Raw genomic sequence first — 21,147 nt, forward strand, 5'->3', positions numbered from 1 at the left:
TAGTCTCATCTGCTCTCCTAGCTGGACAGCACAGGTAGTCATGTGCAATCACCGCGAAAAGTTCAAGCACAGCGAAACAAAAGAAAAACCCGAATATCCTCAACGGAATCCAAGCATTATCCCCGGAAGTCAGGTATTCTACCACAGTGCCACGCCACGTCTTGAAACTGCTTTGAGAAATGATCCCGAACTCGGTGGACATCTTGCCACGATAAAAAATGCCATACAGAGTAATTTTTCGTGTCATGAGCGTTCAAATGATCTGAACCCCTCGTCATTGGATAAGTTGGGGAAGTCGGCGCATTTAAAAGGTTCCAGAGTAAAGGCCCCTGGGTGCCCAGAAAGGATGGTGTCCTGAAAATGGTACACGGTGTATACCTGTAAAGAAGAAAAAATTACGGGAACGTTCACGCAACTGAATAGAGATATTAGTGGACGCAACTGAAACGTTACACTGCATGTATAGTGAACGTGCTCGACGTATGGCGAGGACTGTGTGTTAAGAGTTGCAATATATCACAATGAGACCAGTTCAGAGTTTGGCTACCGTTTCATCCTCAACGTCCCCGACGCTTATTGGTTTCGAGTGGATTAGCACCGTGCCTCTACCAGAAGTATATAGCCGGCGGTTCTCGGAAAATCGCGGCAACTATACCGGGTCCGTCTGGTGGCAGAGCTAGGCATAGGTACTTTGAAATTGTATCACGATATGATACGAGATAACTAAGCCAAAAGTATTTGAGGTACAGATAGAAAATACCACACACTGATTATATCTAATACGATATATTTTAATTGTATTTTGAGATACTTCGCAAACTTGCTATTGTGTATGTATATATAATGCAGCCCGAAAATTTATTACACGCGTGGCCGGTTTTGTTTTACTGGAATCATATGTCTGTAAGTAAAAACGAAAACTGCGCATTTGTTGGTTTATCTGGTTAACCAGACGGGTCTTCGTACAATTCACTACTAGCGGTTTTTGCTTATCGCGTTTACTATTGGCGGAAGTCGCTGCTCCGCTTGCCCACCAGCTAGCGGGTCGCCATCTGATAACAGAAATTGTATTATAATGACATGACTCTGCAAAAAAAAAACTTTATTGTTCAACTACTACTGTTAAGTTATACGTTTCCCCATAACGTATTACAGTTTTTGCAATACCAGACGAGAGGACTGGGATATGTTAGCAAAAACGCTTGTAGTGGTAGCGGTTCACTTCGCGCCGTATCGGGTTTACACAAGGGCATGAGACTGCAATGACGTTTTGCATTCTGCTTATTTGCTATACAGTAAAGCGTTATTTAAACAAATGGGCACAGTGTACCAACATTTAACAATTTTCCTCCAATGAAGGGACAAGTAGAGCCCAGAATCGCCTTGACGTGTTGTGTTACTGCAAAAAGCGCTGCGGGACACCGCCACTTATCACACGCTATTACTACTTAAAGTTGCTGGTACCGGGTGATTACCAAAAGTTCAAGCATTTAGGAAAGCTTGACAAAGGCAAGAAAATACATTAGAGTAAAACAGAAAAGTTATTCTGTATATCAAACGCATTGAACAAGTATAAAAACACGAAACAGGCGGCACCCCCAAAAGCTGGCAATAACTGCAGTGTATAACTGTTGCGTTTTACGCCTCAAATCCCCGATATGATAATGAGAGATGCCGTAGTAGAGGGCCTCAAAAATTTTTGACCACATGGGGTTGTATATTGTAAATAGTATGCGCAGGTTTCCAGCATTTGGTTGCAAACAAAACGCGGCTGCCGCGAACTACAGGCTAGCAGCCAAACACCTTAATAACTGCACCACCATGGCGAGTAACCTCTAGACAGCTGTGAAATTTAGCATTTAGGTTAAGACCACACAAAACTTCATTGCTCATAGAATATATATATATATATATATATATATATATATATATATATATATATATATATATATATATATATATATATATATATATATATATATATATATATATAGTGACGTGGTTTAATGGGACACTCAATAGAAAAAAAAACAGATAATGTGGTAAAAGGATTTTTCTCCGCTCCCTTTGTTACCACCAGCTTGAAGGTGACTGCTAATAATTTACGTTAATACAATGAAAACGGCGTCTCATGGCCAGAGCCAAGAAGGCAGCGAAGGCCAGAGGGTTCTTAGCTGGAATGAGATGACCTTCCACCTAGGGTAGAAGAGCAACTTGCACCGCCCTACTGTTGCGAACAATAAACCTTCATTCCTTCTCTACCTCCTCAGCTTCGATATTTTACTCAATAGGAAGCAGAGGATGTATATATCAGGTATAGGACAGAAGGGAAGGGCAGTGTGAGCTTTCAAATGGCAAGCTAGGATTTTTTTGGCCTGTGTTCTCATCGGCCTGTTTCTTTTTTTTTTCCCGCCGCCACTTCACGTTTGCGTGCACGCCACCCTTTTATAGGCTATACATTGCGACTGGCTGGAGAGATGACTTCTTGAAGCTGCCCCGAACTCATGCGCTGGACTGAGAGGCGGTAGAAGTGCGAGTTGTCATGGGAGCTGAGTCAGCTCCTCCCAATAGGGGAAGACAGCCGAAACGCACGGGGATGGTACATGACGCCACATCCCAAGCGAAGCATGCGGAACTGGCGGCTGCCGCCACAGCCAGGGCAGCAACCACTGCTAGCTTCATCCCTGGCATTTGCCATACGGCGAATCAATCGCCACCCGTGGGCGTGCAAGGAGAGGCAGGTGCCTCACCGTCACCTTTCAGGGAACCATTCTACCAGCGGAGGTGTTCTTCTTCAAGCTGTGCAGGCCGGTGTGTCCAAGGCTGCCTCGGTCCCTGCAGTGCGACCGCTGGGGCCGTTTCGGCCATGCCACAAACACCTGTTCGTGAGACGAATGCTGCCTCCGTTGCAGTGGCAGTCACCCGAAAGTTCCGTGCTCTGCGGAGGGCCCTCGTTATATTAACTAAAGCAGCACCCATTCAGTCAGCGAGCCGCGCTGCCCTTCCTGGCGGATTCAGCGCACGGCCACCGTCATGATTGCCTCTTTGGATGGCCCCGTGACGCGCCACCCAGTGCTGGAGAAAGCCAGGACCACTGTCAGCAACATCGACATGCGGTGCAGCGCAGTGGTCGTGAAGGGTCGCTGCTTTCGCAATGCCGCCGCTGGTTGTGACCTATGGACGTCGGCAACCACCCCTCGTCCTGCTACGAGTGCGCCTCCTGCATTTGCGAGCACAACCCCATTACCCCCTCCTCTGGATATTCCAGCCGTGGCGATTGCGTGGCGATTGGACGTGGCGATTGCCGCACTTGCGGTGACAGTTCGTGCAGTGATTGTGCTCCCACCGGTTGACTCTCCGGTGCGCGGATTGTGTGCCGCGGCTCTCGCTGCGCATGAAGTCATCGTCCCGGTGAGTTAGACGGCTGGATTACCACATCTAAAATATCTGGACCCCCCCCCCCCTTTCCCCTATGAGCTCATCTGAGCTCTCTTTTTTTAGTACCTGAGACACGCGCCCAGCTGAGTGCTTCACGCACTCCCCTCTTAAAATGCACCACTTCAGCTCATCATGCTTCTTCTTAGGCGAAAAAATTTTCCCCGGCCTTTTCGGCGGCTTTTCCTGACGGTTGCGTGTTTTCGCGGTGGTTCGGGCGCGTGCTGGGGGAGGCGGAGCGATTGTGCCCTATTTTTTTATCTTGCAATTTTCTTACCTGTCTCTTTTATTCCCCGCACCCCACTCTCTGTCGACCTGTTGAGGTGACATCGTAAAGATTGACAGTTACGGGTGGCACTTTTATTTTCCATTTTATAATTCCTTATGAAGATAGAGAGAGAGAGAGAGAGGACAGCGAAACAACTTGTGCTAACAATAAAAAAATATGATGCTGAAAACTGATTGAATAAAAGGGAAAGAGACGTAGGCCAAGATAGCCTCTGTTATATTAATGTTTGTTCTCTTAGGTTCAGCATCGGCAATAGCGGTGACACGGCGGTTATCTGCAACTGTCAATGCATGTAAGTCAAGCTTGCATTGATGAGGTCGTTGAAATCGCTTGTGTGCGAAAGCAACGGCACCCAAAACAATCTGATTCTTGCGTTCTTCAGGCTCGATTTGATATGTGAGGTTTAACGTCCCAAAACCACCGTACTTGCACGTTCCTTTCCTCAAGTTATGTTATCACCCCATTACACTACGTTCAGCGCAAACAACCCCTACGACGTTCGAAAAGCTTCGAGGCCATAGCAGATCGTTTTGTTAAGATTACGCCCACTTCGGGAACATTACAGATTATTCAGGAACCTACGGCACACCCCGCCGCGGTGGTCTAGTGGCTAAGGTACTCGGCTGCTGATCCGCAGGTCGCGGGCTCGAATCCCGGCTGCGGCGGCTGCATTTCCGATGGAGGCGAAACTGCTGTAGGCCCGTGTGCTCAGATTTGGGTGCACGTTAAAGAACCCCAGGTGGTCGAAATTTCCGGAGCCCTCCACTACGGCGTCTCTCATAATCATATAGTGGTTTCGGGACGTTAAACCCCACATATCAATCAATCGAACCTACGGCGCCGCTAGCGATAACGCTAGAACATTCGATGGCAAGTGTATAAATGACGACGCGCTTCTCCGCTTGTCAGTTGACCGACGGCTGACGTTCTGCTCGCCACTATCAGTGCCAGAGTCTTGCTGTAATCTGACTTTTGTTTTACGTGGCCACAAGTTAGGCCTGAATAAACGGTTTATTATCCAACCATCCAGGCTCCTGCCTTCAGCCACGTCACGACCCTGTGACAGTACGGTTATGAGAGACGTCGTAGTGGAGGGCTTTGGAAATTTCGACCGCCTTGGATTTTTTAACGTGCACCTTAATTTGAGCACAAGGCCTACAGCATTTTCGCCTCCATCGGAAATGCAGCCACTGAAGTCGGGGCTACATCCCTCGATCTGCGGGTCAGCAGCCGAGTACCTTAGCAACCACACTATGCACCGTGGTGGCTGGTGGGGCACTCTTCAGGCTTCGTAACGAAACACAACGCAACTGAAACTTGGATTACGACACAATGCAACTGAAACTTACGACACCACAGTAACATCCCAACTTGAGCGAAGGACGCCGCACGCAACAGAGTATGCGGCACAGGAGAGTGGCTGAGAGCACTTAACTGAAAAAAAAACACACACCAAGAAAACAAAAGTTCGGCTGTGTGCAGGCGCTTGTATGTCGAGACGAACTTACAGTAATGTAACTGCCTTTAGCCTTACGCTGGTGGCTTAGTGGCTGCACCATTGGTTTCAGAAGTGCAGCTCAATCAACGTTTATTGTTTCACAAGGTCCGAGCTGAGTCCGAGTCTTTATTCTGCACATGCATACAGAAAGACATGGCTAAGCAGAAGAGAGACAGAAAAACGAGCCACTCACTCGTGGCTTCGCAATGCTCCCACCCCCTCCCCTACACATCGGTATTGCGGTATGCACAAAACAAACGCAAGCTTATGGCATTGCAAGAAAAACTCCAAAAAATACTGGAAAAGTACGGTGCATACTAAAATTGGGAAAGCTACAAATACAGCATATTTCAGAATTGTGCAATGCAAGACACACACACACACACACACACACACACACACACACACACACACACACACACACACACACACACACACACACACACACACACACACACACACACACACACACACACACACACACACACACACACGCAAAATAATGGTAACGCTGGTGCCTTGATATTTCTTCGATATATCAGAAATACGTAGGTACTGACACAAGTCTTGCGAGATGTATTGGGATACAAATACAAGATACTCAAAGAATATCTAACGTATACATACTATCTAAGGTACTCGTATCTGGGATACTGCCCAGCCCTGCCTAGTGTTGGTGGTCGCTGAGGCAAATGGAGAGAATGGTTGGTCAATTATAAACGCTATTTCTGATGCAGTTCGTTCTAGCCTCTATGGTCTGGCAACCTTGACTATCGAGCCGAACGTCGTTAGTGTGGAAATCCCTCTGACCCGCAGCCTACTAAGCAGGACTTAATGTTCGCGAGTTTTGAGAAGACGCCTGTGGTAACACAGCAGATGTGTCTGGCCGGAGAGAAATTTAGGCCGCCTGACGAAACCGCAAAGCAGGGCGGGTATCTCGGAGCCGGTATAGCTGACCAGTGTTGTCATTTCTCACAAATCGTTTGTGGCATTCTCAGATGCATCGGGGATGTAGTTTCTGGCGCTGTGAAAAACTTTCACTTCTGCCATTTAGTGTATGTTTTGAGAAAGCACTCATTGAAGAAATTGTGGCTAAGAGACGGCGTCAAGATTTTTAAGCGATTCACAATATCTTCATGTGATCAATTAGTGCCATACATTGGGAATAAACAGAGATACCTGCAAAATGCTAGACATGGTGACACGCTGTCGCAAGGCAGGAAACAATAATTGTAAAAGATGGCTGCTAGGAACATGAAGTATTGAATCGTCAGTCGATGGTATCATTGAAAAGACAGACATTTGCACCCAAGCTGCTCAACAACTAGTGCTTTATCAGATACACATGTGGTATTCATGATATATACACGTTTACGCAGATGGCTCAAGCATCGCAACCTCTTCAACATCAGCATTTATTCCACAGCTCAACATTCACATATCATTTAAATCATGTCGCGCGATGACATCTACAACAGCTGAGCTCTTCGCTATTCTGTATGCTATCAAGTTTATAAACTCGGCAGCAGACGGGAGAAAATGGATACTTTTCAGCAATTCAGAGGCCACATTATTATCACTCTCCAGTACAAACACGACTTTAATTAGTGATGATATCACATACGAAACACTTAAAAAGCTCACCAAAGCAAGCCAGCCGCAACCTTCTTCTAAATTATCTGGCAAGTTGATTTCTCTCAGACGACTGACTAGTACACCATGTTCGGCACTATTATACGCTTTTGTAATGTCCAGGGCAACTGGAGCTGCATACTGCCATTGACATCGCCCCAGATGAGTGCGACTCTCTATGTCAATATGCGCTTGCTTTATGGAACATCCCTGCCTGAATACAATTTGACATGGGTGAAGAATCATTTCTCGGTCTACAAATTTATCTTCTACTACCTTACCAAAATTGGAGGTTAGTGTAATCGGCCTGATATTGTCGAAAACGTAGCCTTCACTTGGTTTTTTAAGAACAGGTATGATTTTCGCGATTTTCCATTCAGGTGGAATCCAAGCTTCTCTTTTCGAATAATTTATTACATTAAGTACATCCTCTCGTGACTCATTTAATAAAATTTTCAACATTGCTGAAGTGACTTCATCCGGGCCTAGAGCTGCCGTCGGAAGTTTCCTTATAACCTCTCATACTTCCTACATCGATATTTTGCTAAAACTGTCACCTGATCGTGAGATTGCTGAAGGGGGATAAACATTAGCCAATCTTTGTTTGTTTGTTTGTCTGTACCTTCTATCCTGGCGCAAACCAACATGGGGGATCGGACATGAAACGAGCGGTGTCTTGCTATTTAAAAGGAAATGCTCATAATTTCGAAATGTTAAGTTTTTAATGAATATGCTAGATTTTGATAATTGTTTTAACGAATAACTTAGCACTGAATGCTTCTCGTCTTCCGAAGGAAATTGCAAACGGCTTCGCAAACGCTCCTGTGGCTGAAACCCAGCACGGTAGCCTTAAAGGAAAGAAGAACCGGAAGGGATAAATTTAATCTCAACCTTTGAAGCGGTTCGTCTAGAAGTCTTTTCCTCTGATTGGTGAATAATCTGCACGTTAGAAAGAAATGATCAAGAGATTCACACTCATTGTAATGGAGAAATAAAGGTGACTGTACCAGACCAGATCTGTGTAGGTAAAAAATCAGTGGGGGTACTCAGCATTGTATATTGGTAAGTGCGATCTCGGTCTTTCTGGAGGAACACCATCGATTCTTCCAACAATAATTGAGGTGAGGGAACTCAGAAACTGACAACGCAGACTTAGACTTATTTCTTCTCCGCCGTCGTACGCAGCTTCAAAGTGACCAATCCCTCTGTTGGGTCTGAGCCTATAGTATGAGCCGAAAAGTAAAAATTCTGGGTAGAGGTAGAGATCAGATGCCAAGGAAGCTGCTAGAACCATACCATATCAAGAAGAGATGGCGTACGTGCGTCAGTGACACATCGGCGAGGCTTTTGGAATCAGAAACTGCATATCTAGATAATTTTTTGTGCGAAGTGAAATCGTGTTCGATTATGCATTTACCTGTGTGCGCATGCCTACGTCTTTCAGAACATATTTGCTGGCCAAGCATCAAATTAAGATGAATGTTGCTCCCGTCCTTACTCCTTGTTCTTGCGAATGTCTTGCTCTTGCGCTCAAAATTTTCCCGTCAGCTGTACATCATGTCGCCCAATTTCACGTTTTGTTAAGCCATGTTCTTCTGCGCTATAAAACAAAACAAGTTGTTAGTCGGCGTCTCTAGTCGGCTGAATTCCCTCTTGTGTTTGCACGCCTTATCTCTTTGACATCCGGAATCATATATTCATATTTTATAAATAAAAAAAAATCAGTTGCTAGTAATCGTCCTTGCAGCGATACAGTCGCGCCCCCATGAATAGTCATCGTGGCAGTGGGTATGAGCCACACTCTGCCACAGTGAGAAGACAGCGGGTCTGGTGCAGCGGGGGCCTCCGCCATGGCCGAGCCCCGAGATCAAGGAGCAGATAATGAAGAGCGGCCCATGATCACCCAGGAGCCGGAGGCCGAGGTCAAGGCCACCCAGACCACGCCGCGCGTAAGTCACACGAGCACGAATAGGCAACAACGCTGAAGACAATGCAGGGCCACAGTCTTATGCGAATGTTCGGCATTTCTACCGTTGCACTCTTGAATGGGGAACTTGTCGGCCAGTTGGTTGAGCGCATCGTATAGGGGAAACAGAGCGAAATACCGGGGCAGTAAAGGAATAAAATACAACCAAACGGAGCGCATGAGGGCCGTGACTTACAGTGAGGGGGAATGAATACGTTCTGACATCCGTCGAAATTTCTTAATACTATAACTTGTCGGGTGATACTAAAGTACTTACACGCCTTCACATTGACCACAAGTTGCCGAAGTCTGTCGTTCTAAACTATACAATAGAGACCCCCGAAGAAATTCCCAGTTATGGCCTTGGTAGCGCTGTTCTATGTGTGGTTGGCGGGTGCCTTTATGCACGCCTAGTTTGTCTTAAGGTGGCGTACGCATCGAGGCACACTACGCGGTCGTATGTGTGCCTTTACTGTTTACACTGTTTACCCTACGGTACGTTACATTCTGTTCTTTCACGATATATTTAGAACATTGCCTCCGGAATGCGTTGGCTAATATCGGAGGCCATGAACAAAATCAGGGCCACCTTCACAATTCCTATTGAAGCTCATATTCAAAGCAAAGCGGCGCACAAAAAAGACGGAGACAAAGAAGAGAACCACACACAGCGCTGCACTCACAACTGAAGATTTAATCCGAAGTTGTGAGTGCAGCGCTGTGTGTGGTTCTCTTCTTTGTCTCCGTCTTTTTTGTGCGCCGCTTTTCTTTGAATATGAATACACACCAACTCGCCCAACTTTCTATTCTGTTGTCCTATTGAAGCTATGGGATTTACCTTTATAGCATGGATGATGCACATAAGTGCATGTGAACAATAAAACAATGGGATTGAGGCAGACGACGGCCCTGTGAAACAAGATCTCATATTTGAACTTGTGCCAGTTATATTGTGTATCTAACAAATATATATCATTCATAAAACATGGATACAATATTGAGAGCTAACAGATAGGAGATCCAAGGAAAGCATAGCACATGCCGCCCGGAGCAGTCATAATATAAGAGTGCATGAGGAAATCAAGGCAGACGAAAAGACGATTTGCCGCTGGCAGGGATCGAACCTCAGACCTTTGGATGACACGTCTGACGCTCTAGCAATCGAGCTTCAGCAATGGCTATCCCCCGTCGGAAAATGACTGGCACCTTAGCTCAAATGGTAAAAGCATCGTACGCGCCAAAGGTGTGCTGACGTGGTTTGAAGACTCCGGAAAAGGGACGTTTTTTGTTTCTTTTCGTCGATATGGAATGTTAACGTTCTCGAAATTGTGAAGTCCGCTAAAATGTAAGAAATATTTGCTTTGATGTTAAGGTTTCCGTCGCTGAGCATCGGCAAGTTAGCCCCATCGCAATAAACATTATCCTGACGAGTCGACACAGTTTCACTTAGTTTGCCTATTTTACGTCCTGCATGCAGCCTATATAACAGAAATCACAGTCGGATTCACTGACAATGCACTCAACGTCGTATACTTGTACCATGAGAAGATGACAGTTCTAGTGCTAGTACGTCGTGAATTTCTGTCTTCCCGTGACGGCACACTGTCATAACACGTCACGGATAAAACGCCCCCTCGATATAGAAACGGAAAAATTCTTTTTAAGGTAGCGCTATGCCAAAATATGTGCGTTGAATTTTCACTCATCACAGTACTTTTTTGAGGGTTCTAGAAACTCGTTCACGTGTTTAGAGCCACAATTCCAAATTGTTTAAAATGTGTCAGTACTCCTTTAAGCAGAGACGAGACCGCAAAACTGAGGTTAAGAAAGGAATACTGGCACGAACTTTAAACATTTTCGGATTTTCACTCCGAACAAAACCACGAGGGTCGAGAACCCTAAAGAGTGTGTCACTTGGGAATGCATTGAATATTCTTTTAATACCTCTACCTTAAAATATCAAGTTCAGTAGCGTAAGGATGGCTTCTCAGTGATATCTTTCAACCCCCCACTTTCTTCTGTTCCCCAGCCGTGGCATAGAAAACACAAACGAAGTCGAGGGGCCACCGACACTAATTTGATGTCATACGTAAACTTTTTTTGCGTGCTGCAGGGAACAAGATATACGTAGAAATAACAACACGAGACTACGCAAGCGCGAATCTTTGTTCGTCGATTGGGGTTCCTCATAGCGCGCAGGAAGTGTGCGCTATGTACAACCATCTGACCCCTATATACTTGGATCTTATTGATGTTCTTTCCACCACGCATTCGAGCAAAATGCTGCACTTTAATCAGCTACTACCTGATTACGGTGGCCGAATTCCTTGTGGCGCATTGTTGCATGGTAGTGCATATCGACAGGCGAGCACTACATCCAGCGCCGCCGAGGAGGAGTCGCCGCCCGCTGAGCAGAGGTCGTCATTCGCACCGCTGCCCCCGACGGCGGCCGTGGCGGTGGTGCCACGGCGTTCTCCACCGCGGACGCCGACGATGACGACGCCCCCTGGCCTGACGAAAGGTGCGTGCGTCTGGTGCATGGAGGCGAGCGGAATATTGTACAGCGTGAACCTCGATGCATTCACCTGTGCTCCGTTTTGTGCATCAGATGAAAGGCTACGGAAGCTAATGCCACATCTTGCGTTAGATTCACTCGCAGCGTGGCGAAATCTTTTTAAATGAGAAGCACTTCTTAGCGAACTTCGGTGGCTTTGAGCGTACCTATCTATCTATCTATCTATCTATCTATCTATCTATCTATCTATCTATCTATCTATCTATCTATCTATCTATCTATCTATCTATCTATCTATCTATCTATCTATCTATCTATCTATCTATCTATCTATCTATCTATCTATCTATCTATCTATCTATCTATCTATCTATCTATCTATCTATCTATCTATCTATCTATCTATCTATCTATCTATCTATCTATCTATCTATCTATCTATCTATCTATCTATCTGTCTCTCTGTCAATCAATCAATCAATCAATCAATCAATCAATCAATCAATCAATCAATCAATCTGTCTGTCTGTCTATCTATCTATCTATCTATCTATCTATCTATCTATCTATCTATCTATCTATCTATCTATCTATCTATCTATCTATCTATCTATCTATCTATCTATCTATCTATCTATCTATCTATCTATCTATCTATCTATCTATCTATCTATCTATCTATCTATCTATCTATCTATCTAGCTAGCTAGCTAGCTAGCTAGCGGTCTATGACTTATAGCTCTCCTGCCCGTTTCAATAATGTTAGATACTAAAATTGGTTTGGCATAACATGACTGCATGAGAAGCATAATTGACCAGTCATAACATAAAAATCACGACATGTATGTCATGAATGTCATGATTTACATTTCACGGTGTTTCTGCCCTTGCGATGATGGTTTCGGTCACATGACATGTTGCAAAGTTAGTATGGTATGACATGACTGCATGGCGAACACAAGCGACAGACCCTAACATGAAAATAATGACATGCGTGTTATGTAACAACATGACTACATGCCACATTCATGCACTAGCAACTAATTCGATGTCTTCCCTTTTACTGGATTTGGTATTACGGGACGTGAATGGATGATGAAGGTATGTGACTGATGCAAACATGATAATCATGAGATGCGTGTCATGTGTGAACATGGCTACATGCTACGCTCATGATGCGCGCGTGGCCATTTCGCTAGCTTCACTTATGCCAAATTTGGTATGAAGAGACGTGAATGGATGACGAAGGTATGTGACTAGTGCAAACATGATAATTATCAGGTGCGTGTCATGTAAGAACATGACTGCATGCCACGCTCATGATGCGCTCACGGTCGTTTCGGTAGCTTCACATATACCAAGTTTGGTATCACGTGACGTAAATAGGCGACGAAGTTAGGTGACACATTCAAAAATGATTATCATGATATGTTTGTCATGTAAAACATGATTAGATGCTATGCTCATAGCATGCTCGGGATTGTTTTGCTAGCTCTACATATACCAAATTTGGTATTACGTGACGTGAATAGACGACAGAGGTAAAACACCCACCAAAACATAATAATCATGGCATGGGTGTCATGTAAAACTTGACTACATGATACGCTCATAACACGCTCGCGGCCGTTTCACTAGCTTCACATATACCAAATTTGGTATCAGGTGACGTGAATAGATGACGAAGGTACATGACAATTCCCTGCATGATAATCCTGATATGTAAGTCATGCACGGCCTAATTTACCCCCGTCTCGTGAAGTTGTGCTGATTTTAAAGTGACATAACAACCTTCCTCATTCGTGTTCTCATATAGTCGATTCCTACTGTACGTGGGATCTGCCAATTTTTGATGCTGTAATGTGTTTTTTGTTTGATTTAATAATGAATGTATATTCTTTTTGCCTGCGATATAAGCAAATCCCATTATTTGTGCGGCTGTCAAGAGGTATGTCCAGGATCGCTGAGCGTCCTTGCTTTTCGTATCATGGCCTGCGTGATTAGTTCCGGCAGCTCGCAGCTGGAGGCCCTCACGGAGGCCTCATTTACAATGACAAAATGCAAGCGTGAAACGCACGGTGTTGTACATTTCGCTGATCAATTTTTTTGCATAGCTGCCAGAGCATGGCGCGAAACGGAACATGATGTATTATCGACTTAGTCGGAGCACTCTCACTTACTGAAAAAAATTGCGAGTCATGACTTCGTGGAACTGTTGACTTCTTTGGCGCACCGTAGCCCCAAGCACAAAAAGAAAGTAGACGAAGTGTACAGTATCAGGACAACTAAACAAGCTTGATAAGCCTGAAGTTGGGTATTATTGGGCTTAGATGTTTGACAGCGATGCAGAGAACGCGTACAGGCATTCCAAGAAAACCTCCTTGCTTTCAGGTGCGTCAGGCGGGCGGCTGCATTTATATATAATTTAAGGGCTTGCGTGATAAGGGTCCACGAGTGGCCTCCGAGATGTGCATTCAAAAGCTGTTTGTTGAGGGAAGCATTTGTTGCATTCAAAGGCATTTTGTCTTTCGCATTTTTGTCTAACTTTGTGAAAACTTCATCACGTCAAAATGATGTTGCGAATGAAAGACCGGAAACGAGGGGGTTTGTGGCGCTCGCGGAACTTGAGCCAATCAGGGGAGACCGACATGAATGATCCACTAGATGGACGCATTGAGAACAATGCCCTTGTACGTGCATCGACCAAGTCTTGTCGAAGTGTAACTCTCGGGCAGCTATAGACCTTGTTAGTGCGACATAATTAGAGATGACCGCCTTCGAGGACACAGTCACATTGAGTGACGTCTCACTCGCCCAACTACTGAAGCGACTGCTCGTCCGCTTTTCCTCAGCCAGCCAATCAGTGCGTATTGAGAGTGATATCATTGTCAGGTGCTTCCACTCCACTCACGTTTTCGGAAAATTGCGTCGGAATGCAGCATACTGTAAGGCGGTTCTTCTTCCCTACATGCCCGTTTTAGCTCTCTACGGCTGGTAATGAAAGACGTCTCAGTTTCGCTAACGTCATCGGCTACTTGTTGCCTTTCTTCTTTTTAGTAGACCAGTGGCGTTATCATGATGGAGCGTGACTATACATCACACGCCATGACGACAGGAAATTCCGACCAGCCCCTAAGCTGCTTCGTACCTAAAAATGCTGCAGCGGAAGATCTCTCAGCAAAAACTGTGGAGCTAGTCCGTTCTTCATCTCAGAAACATAGCCTTGTCGCGTAATGCCAGATTGGAGTGCTTGTGATCTGCTAAAGTGTTATGATTAAATAACAGATCGATGTTCAAAATTACGTATCTGCATGAGAACGCGGTCCCTCATGAACGAGACTCCAAGTTTGAAAGAGACACAATGTGCAGAATCTGTCTTTTAGCAGTTAGGATATGTTGGAATAAAGGGGTGTGGAGGACATCAGATTTGAAATCAAGAAGACGAAATAGAAATGGGCAGGTTACGTAGCACGTTGATAGCATAACCGCTGGCCACTAAGGGGAATTGACTGAATTCCAAGAGACGGCAAACGCGTGAGATGGAGGCGGAAAGTTAGCTGTGCAAATGAGATCAGAAAGATTGCGGGTACAACAGGGCAGCAGCAAGCACGGGATCTGGTTGATTGGCTGAACATTGGAGATTTCCTTACTCTGCAGTCAGCGTATAGTCCAGCTAATGCTTATATGAATATATTGTTCTATCGCGCCCGTGGTAAGGTGGATTTGGCATCCACTCTCGGGGCATATAATATTCACTATTAGCTGTTTACAAGTGCATCGATAAACAATTACCAGGATAAATAAGTTAGAGCTTGCAGAGCTGGCCTAGTGGTCATGGAGCTCGTCTGCTGACCCACAGGTCGTGGGATCGAATGCCAACAGCATTTTCGATGGTGGCGAAAATACTTGAGGCCCATGCGCTTGGACTTAGGTGCACGTGAAAGAAGCAGAGGCGGTGAAAATTTTTGCGAACCTGAAATCCCATCATCGGTTTGGGACATTAGACCATAACAATTACTAAGCTTGAGACCATACCCAAGCAGGCAATACGGTTCATTTCCCATTGACATGACTACATTTTCCCTCCACCTTCACTAAGTGGAAGAAATCCACAATTTCAAAACGGACATGGTTGATTTATGCTTACGTAGATGTCAACGCCACGCATACACGCTCAAAAACGCCACTATCAACACATGCGCAAGAAGTATTAGGCGTCTGACAACGTTCCCTTCCGAAATGCGCTCTCACACTGTCACTTGCCTGCAATGTTTGAAAACATGATCCCCCCCCCCCCCCCCCCAGCCAGATCGTGCCACGCTATACGACGTCAGAGTGGTTGGGAGCGCTCCGAGTCACACTTTGACGTGCCTAATATGAATTAATGGGCTAGTTGGTAAGCCACGATCTCTTAATGAAGCAGCGTACAAAAGGATGCACACACAGAGAAAGGACGCAAACAGTGCTTGTTTTTGCGTCTTTTCTCTGTATTTGCGTATTTTTTGTGCGCTGCTTCATCAAAAGAGTTTGACGCTCCGAAAGAACCAACCGAAGGTAGTCCAAGCACTGGAACTCTATTGATCGAACACGTGGACACTTTTCAGAACGCTCCAGAGCGCTTGTAAGCTCCCAAACGAAAAACGAATACGATTGGGGATACGTCTGTGTGCTGTCTTCGCGTTCCCGTCTTCGTGCGCTCACTGGTTCCATAATGTCCCTGTAGCCGTTTGCTCAAACCCAGTCCCTGAAATAGCTTGTCTAATGGCCTAAATGCATTTTGTGATGCTTTTGAAATAGATTGTACGATTTTTATTTGATCTTTATTAACTGATGCTTGTGCTATGTCTCGTCTCTTCAGACAGCAGTATTTGTAAAAATAATAATGATAAAATGTCTAATCGCAGCTATTGCCGCTACGACACAGTCGCTGCCCCGGAAGTCGGCCACCATTGCCGACTTCACGATTCCGGCGTCGGAGCTCCACCGCAAGGGGGCGCTCGAGTATACGCCACCGCCCAGGGAGGAAAGGCTGGTCAAGACCGTGCACACATTCTGCCTACATCTCAGCTTCTTCGGAATGGCACGCTATCTTGTATCTTTTTGCATTAGCCGTCCGAGTGCTGTCCACGGTGCTTTATAGATTTGTTGGCAAGTAGCTTTCTACAACAGAGAATTTTTTCCCACCCTTCGAGTTATGGCAGCTGCCTCGAGAGACATTGCTGCGTATCCCTGATTGTAAAAGTGGCAGACATTAGCGGACGGCTCTTGTTGTGCCCCTCATCGCTTACACCGCGTTGAGACGACAGACAGCATGAAATCACTCCCTGGAGCTACTTTAAGGGTTGTTCTCAGCGTAAAAGAATAGTTCAGTGCAATACAAGTCCTAGAAGTCTCCGGCTGTAGACTGCGCCGACTGTCAGCGACCGCTCTTTCGCCATGGCGTCCGCAGAGAGCAGAGCCGTCGTCTTCTATACTAAGTCGTAGCCGTGGGCAATCTTTGTTTCAGTGGCAAGCTTTGGAAGCCTAAAAATAGGTTAATTTCACGCGCAGCTGATCACGGGATATCATCATACGCCTGAATGCAGAATCTTTTACGGCAAGCTCTGCTTGTTACGTCACGTCTTGCGCGTGCACAGACTTTCAGGCTGCTGGCGTGCTTATAAGAATGTTATAAAACAAGCACTTGACCAAATTTGCAAATAGTTCGCCAGCTTGTTTGTGAATGCGTGCACAAAGATTGATTCACACAACACAGACTATGATCGCGAATTGGGTGCCATGGCCCCTTTATAAACAAGCGTTTCGTAGAGTTACGCAATATGGGATCCAAAACAGTTACTGATAGCCTTAATTCACATAACGCTTAGATTTGTTGCTATCGTATTCGTTGCTTCACTCCTGCGGTGAAACCAATTTTATTTTGCACGTTTCAGACGATTGGTTGGCTAACTGACTCAAGATCGACAACTGGTGTAAGGTCGACAACATAGTGTTTAAAGAAATATGTATTCGATTCAGTTAAAAATCCTTCAAAGGAAATGTGTCAATTATATAGAAAGAAAATGCATCACACTACAGAAAAAAGAAGCAACAACGCTAAGCGTTGAGCGTCGAGTATTCAACTCAATATGCACTTTATCAGAGTGAGAAAGGAACTGGCTAAATCTTGAACATAACACATAAATAACAAGCTTCTTTAATTTCGTTCACCTGGGGTTCTTCAACGTGCACCAAAATCTGAGCACACGTGCCTACAGCATTTCCGCCTCCATCGGAAATGCAGCCACCGCTGCGGGGATTCGATCTCGCGACCTGCGGGTCAGCAGCCAAGTACCTTAGCCACTAGACCACCGCGGCGGGGCAACATCAGGTCAAATCGCCGATAAGAAGTGTACGGGGGTCCAAAATATCACGCATAACGATTTCCAGAAAGAGGAACGCTGTTTCGTGGAGCTCACCTGGCGCATATTGTTCCTAGGATACTGTAGTAGGCACTACTATTTTTTTGCGTGAATGAGCGTAACTTAATTACTCCTAACTTTTTTTCTAGCTCGACAAGCAGTCACATAATTATTTAAGTGTCAATGATCCACATGTATGCACGTTAAAATGGCATCTCACTACGCTTTTTTCAGCAACGTGCTAATTGCACGTTCGCATTTGTTTTGGCTAATTAAAAAAATAGCAGCATATCCACGGAGTGAATGATGGAGAGTGGGGCGAAGCATTCGTCGGTCCATTTGTTCTTGCTTCCATCCGTCCATGCGTCCATCTGTGTGACCGTCCATGCGTCCATCCGCCCGTCCGTGCGTGCGTCTGTTCGTGCGTCCGTCCCTACGTTCGTCCATGCATCCGCCCCTGCGTCCGTTCATGCGTCCATCCATGCATCTGTCTGTGTGTCCGTTCGTCCATCTATTCAACACTCCAAGTACCACCATCTCGCATCTTTTCATCATATATTCCCTATACAGAAGCACCGCCATCCAGCGGACATTCCAAGGACTAAACGAGAGGTGGCACACGCACAGTTTCTTACGGCTTGCGCTTCGGGTCTACTTCCCACCTTTAACCACCTCGAGTTCATGGTATATACTAGTTCACTGTATTCATGGCACTTCGGCCCAACGCTCGCTAAAACTCTCTGAAACTAAGGAGGCTACACCCTGCGAGTATGACGTAGCAACCCTTTCTTGTCAGATAGTGCTCAATGTACATGCCAATGGCTGCTAATCACCCGCATTCAGGTTCCCCGGGGCTGCGGCCGAGAAGTCGCCGACCCCTGGGGCTCCTGGGAGGATAACGTCGAGGCCAGTATGCACCCCGCCAAAAGAACATTGTTTCGCGTTTGCCGTTCCTGAAGGCGTGGTCTCCGTTGGTGAGATCATCGAGTGTCTCGAAGAGTCGACCGGTTGCGAAGGGGTGTTGTTCCTGCAACACCTCGGCGCTTTGAAGTTCTTGGTAGCAAGGCGGACGCACACCCATCGCGCTCCGCTGCGAATGCCAATTCTGACCGGTCAACGGCCTTGAATCTTCCTGAGCTGCACGGAACCTCTTCCGCAAAGTTCACCTGAACATTTCGACACCTGGTTCACCAAGGTGGGCTGGTTTTTCATCATTTTAGAGGCCTTTTCGTTGCACTAGCGAGCTAAGCCTAGACGAGGTTAGGCGAGCCTCCCTGCCTACGGCGCTCGCACGCCAGCTGCGAGATGCCGCAGCAGATTGCCATGGAAGAGGACGACGTCACCCCTGAGGAATTACAAGGAAACGGATGGTTCTCCATTCTAAAAAGCCGGCAAGAATCGCTCGCGAAGTCACATGCAGCCCACCAGTCTGGAACGCAACGAAGCGCGACAGCGACGCCTAACGCTACTCTACGATGCGTCGCAGCTGCGAGCCGACTGCCGGCGATGCCACGTAGTCACAATCGAGTCATCGTGCGACCGGGAGGCGGCCTCAACGTGCAAGCCTGCAGCCCGCACAGGATTCTCGCCGCACTAACCGTGGCAGCTCAGCTAGCGCCGTCGGTAACGGAGGAGGACATTATTTGTCCCAACTCGATGCAAAACATTTTTGTCGTCAGTACGCCCAGTGCTACTAATGCAGCAGCGTACAGTCAAGTAACCGATATAATTCTCACCGACCAGAGACACTCGGTCACGGCCTACCTCTCACCTGCCGGTATCACGAGCCGAGGCGTGATTCGCGGTGTCTACACTGACTTTGACGACGCCGCACTCAACCGCATGCTAATCCAACCGCGCAACTCAAGCCTACTGGGAGCGCGTCGCATCAAGAACACTGGAACTGTGATTATGATCTTCAACGGGCTCAAAGTGCCCAACTACGTCTACTGCGGCCAGGTCATCTACCGCTGCACGTTGTACAAGCGCCAAATGGACACCTGCCATACTTGCGGTCAAGTGGGCCATCGCCAAGACGTGTGCCCCACTCCTTCAACTAAGGTATGCGACCACTGCGGTCACTTACCAACGGACAACCCACACGTGTGCAACCAACCAGTGTGTGCCTTATGCGGCGAAGCACACCGCACGGGCGAGCGCGAATGCCGACATCGCTACAGCTGCCTTACCTGGTGCGCCGTCGTCGTCAGCGCCGTCGCCGACGAAAGCAAGCCCAACAGCAAACACCCACCCCAGCACCCAGCCCGGTTCCTGCCAAGACTACCGAACCGCAAGGACCTCCTCTAGGCCCACGAAATCCAACTCCCACTGACCAGCCTACCTGGGCCGACAAGGTGGCATGCAAAGGTGAGGCCCACGCAGCGCAGCGTCAGGGACACTCGCCACAGCAACCTGACCCAGAACTAGCACAGTTAAAACGCATGTATGCGCAGCAGGCTAAAGAAATCCAATCGCTTAAAGAAGAGCTAGCAAAACAACAGACCCCCGAATCGCGCGAGGGTAGCATTATCAGCGGCCCCGTCTCGATACGCAGCGCTAAGAAACGGGCAGGCCCGACGCTCCAGGCCGAAGAGCAATCTGAATTTGACCGGTTTACAGCCAATATATACGCGATACTAGAGCAGTACCGCGCAGAGACCACGGCCGAGTATAGCGCTTTCAACGCTAAACTAGAGAGCATGCAGAAACAACTTATCAAGTTGGCTGCGTGGCCAGCACAAATGGACGCGAGGACTAAGGTGTTGGAGGAGGACCTGGCACGCAGTAAGCGCGCTGGGCTAATACCTAGACCTTAAATTGGCGTCGTCACAATCATTCACAATTTGGCAATGGAACGCGAGTACCCTCCGTACGCGGAGAGGAACGTTACAACAATTCATTGGCTCTATGACCCAACGACCGGCCGTCATTCTCCTGCAGGAAACGCGCATCGACCTATTCGCTCTTCGCGGATACAGAGTAGAGGCCGTCTGTGGGAACAAAGCTCGAGGAATTTCCGCCTGTGTGGCTAAGCCTTATGCTTACAGGACACATGCAGTACGCCCAGACCTCAAAATAGAGCATCAGATGATATAGATCATCCCCAACGCTCACATTAAGCAATCAGTATTCATCCTTAACGTGTACAGTTAACCTTCACACAGCACAGAAACATTCACCACACTACTAACTAAAGCGACGCAGATAGCAGGCAACCATCCCCTCATCATCGTGGGGGACTTCAACGCCCCCCATGTAGAATTGGGTTACAATCGCACAACACAGAAAGGACGCCGCTTACAAACACACATCACTCAACACAATCGCATGTTACTTAACGACATCTCTACCCCCACACACATAGGTAACTCAGTGTCACGCGACTCATCCCCTGACCTGACCCTAGTACGC

The sequence above is a fragment of the Rhipicephalus microplus genome, unplaced genomic scaffold, assembly GCF_043290135.1.
Source record: "Rhipicephalus microplus isolate Deutch F79 unplaced genomic scaffold, USDA_Rmic scaffold_24, whole genome shotgun sequence".
Taxonomy (NCBI): Eukaryota; Metazoa; Arthropoda; class Arachnida; order Ixodida; family Ixodidae; genus Rhipicephalus; species Rhipicephalus microplus.